General features: G+C 34.1%; 1 pseudogene; it reads left to right on the forward strand.

Moving 5' to 3' along the window:
* The first annotated feature begins 2493 nt into the window (after positions 1-2493).
* LOC146994350 (U2 spliceosomal RNA) lies at positions 2494-2666 on the forward strand (annotated as a pseudogene).
* The last annotated feature ends 553 nt before the right edge of the window (positions 2667-3219 follow it).

Below are 3219 nucleotides of genomic sequence, written 5' to 3' on the forward strand. Positions count from 1 at the left end.
AGAAGAGTACAGCAGGCTTCAATTAAAATCGTCTCACCATAATCCCCCAGAAACACTTCAGGAACATGCCACGGATGTCGAAAAGTTCTCATCTCGCCTTTTTTTTAGAATGCCCGTCAGAAACAAGAGAAATCCTGTTCTTGCAGTACTTCATGGACATCATCTGGGAACCTGAATTATAGAAAGCACTGCGAATGGCGGATGTCAAGGACTTAAAAAAAAAAAAAAAAAAAAAAAGCACCGGGGGGAATTCCATGAAATTCGAGGTGGAAATTCTCCTTTTCACCTCTCTGGAATGGGATTACATATCTTGCAATCAGAGCCGTGTTGCTGTGTATTTTTTATTACTCACTACATCTATACCATTAGATGTTCCTAAAAAGGTTAGCGATAAAAGAACTTATACATTATCAAGTAAAGTTTTTTCAGTGATTTTCTCCTGTTTCCGTACCTAAGATTTTTCAAAATCAATATCTGCATTAAAAATGGGTTATAATATCAAACTCCAGCTACAGCTTATTTCTAAGCACCACCCACTGCGAGACGCTGGCGCTGTGCATACAGTGTTTTGAATTCTTTATTGCAGAAAAAAAGTGAAAAAAAAAATTAAATAGGAATAATATAGGACGTTAATAATATAAAATTGTGACACTTTAAAGTAAGCCATATTCAATTATATTCTTCCTCCTTTGCAAGGGCCCACCAGCGGCCGAGCGGTAAAGTCGCTGAACACTGGTAGTTCGGTCCGAGGTTCGAATCCCGCGAACGGGCTGGCTGCATGGGCGTTTTCGTAGTTTTCCCCATGTGTAACGTGTATACGAGCCAGTTTCCCTTAGAAAGTCCTCCACGAAGGCATACCTCCTCTTAGGCAGATAGGCCTCGAGGCTTTGCCATAATCACACACACACTTCCTCGTTTGCAAGTTTTCTCTTTCTTTCTCTTTAAATGCTATTTTTAACGGTACAAATCTCTATCATAAAACCATGTTCTACCGAATCTTGCGTCCATAAGCGCGCAAACGCGTTCATGTATCGTCTCATTAATACAAGAAGATGCTAATAGCTAATAAAATATTATGGCTGAACTGAAAACTGCGTCTCGATTCAGATGTTAAATATAAACAAAACATTAAGAAGTTCCGAAAATAATCGATTACGCGAGCTTTAATTAAGACTGGGTGAAATTTCAGTTGTTCAAGTAACATCTGATGTTTAATAAATGCAGGAAACGATGGTTAGTAAATTTCAAAACGGAAAAACATTAAAATAAGTATAAAAAGAATTTACTTTGAATTCTATTTCTATTAGCTTGGTTTGCACTGAAACTTATGAAATGATATAATTACGTTGTTTCTTGACCACAACACCTAAAAATTGCAGAGGCTCTTATTATATTCGTATTGATATAAATTCTAAAAAAAATTGCATTTGTTCTTAATATCTTTATATTTATTTTAACAAGCTAATAGAAATAGACACTAGATAATTTTTTTAAATATATATACATTTTTCTTTCTCTTTAGGAGGGAGGCTTGTTTTATAATTATTGTTTCTGTGTGAAATTTGAATTATGAGCAGCATAATATGGAAGGAAATTTCAGTGGACTTTATATCTGTTTTTTATATATATCTGATTTGGAAAAAAGTTATCGTAGACTTATACAAATACTATTCACACATGTAGTAGTTCAGATATTTTACTTCTGCATTTTAAAAATTTTCTTCCGCACGTAATAAAAAGCGAATTGTAAATTTTATTTGCTACACGAATTTTTCAAATCTTATCGCCTTAAAATGGCGAAAACATACTGTAAACTTGATAAGTACGTTTGCTTGTTGGTCTCATTTTGATTCGAAGGTGTCTTTCTAAGGCATCTTCTTTGCAGTCATTTAGCAGAGCTTATTTGTTTACGTCGGCTTCACTCTCCTCGCAAAGCGATACCACAGACGCACTCTGTATGTATTCCAGCCTGTTTGGGCCTAATAAATCGAATACAGAATTTGTACTACGATATTTGTTTTTGCTTCATTTAGTACGAAACAACCTGTATATCTCTTGCCCAATACAGAAGTGATACTTGATATTGTGTTTGCATATTGTAACAATTTGTACTACGATATATGTTTTTGCTTCATTTAGTACGAAACAACCTGTATATCTCTAGCCCAATACAGAAGTGATACTTGATATTGTGTTTACATATTGTAATTTTGTGGCCTTCGCTAGGATGAGAGAAAAAATATTTGACCAGTAGTTAACAGTTAGAAGAAACTATGGGTAGTGTTTCTTGCAACCACTGCATGTTATCGTTTCTCCGCTTGTCGGCTAAGATCAAGTGAAGTAAATTGTTTACAGATTTTATTAATTGTAAATTGTAAATTTCTTCCGCTGAATAGTGAATTGCACGAAACAAACAATGAATCAAAATAAATCGCACTGCGTGCGTTATTGGTGAGACCGCAACGCCTACACCACTATGATGTAAATTTGCAGTTAACATTTTTCAATAAACATCTGTTCTTATCAGTTTAAAATCTGATATGACACTTACAGAGTGTCCTGATTTAATCTAATTATTGAACACTCGGCTTGCGGTTAGGTATTTATACCGCCCTTGCCAAAGGTTGTCCCGTTATTGCACTGCCTCTGGGAGCGGCCTTACTAAAATTAAGAAAAGAATTTGCACGTTGCTTGTTTCCCTAAGTCCACAGCATGGCAGGAAAGAGAATGGCAATGTTTATAATATACTACACACACAATATCTTTATATCCTATCACGTAGTATCACACGTAAATATCATTTTCCGATAATACGTTCGTTATACGGAAAAGTTAGTGCGTTTCGCAAATTTATTGCATAGATATAAAAGGGTATTCAGTTTCTTGTGTCAGGTATAGTTAATTATCCAGAAGTGTAGGAAAAATCGCAGACATTTCCGAAATTTAGTGCTATTATTCAGAGTAACTTTTAAAGTATTATTCGAAAAGAATAAAGCTAATTAAATTTATTTTTTAATTTTTAGTAAAAACTAAACTACTTACATTATTAAATTTTAAAATATTTATAAACTGAGATACTCCTCACACGTGCAATCAGAGCTGTATTACGTGATATTTTAATTGACGTCCGCTTCTCCTTCATATGTTACTAAAACGTTAGCATTGAAAGATCTATAAAATTAAAAATATAAATATTTCCATTGTTTTCATTAACACTGT

The sequence above is a fragment of the Stegodyphus dumicola genome, chromosome 11 (genome assembly GCF_044657685.1).
Source record: "Stegodyphus dumicola isolate Sdum_Otavi_A_Nest chromosome 11, ASM4465768v1".
Lineage (NCBI taxonomy): Eukaryota > Metazoa > Arthropoda > Arachnida > Araneae > Eresidae > Stegodyphus > Stegodyphus dumicola.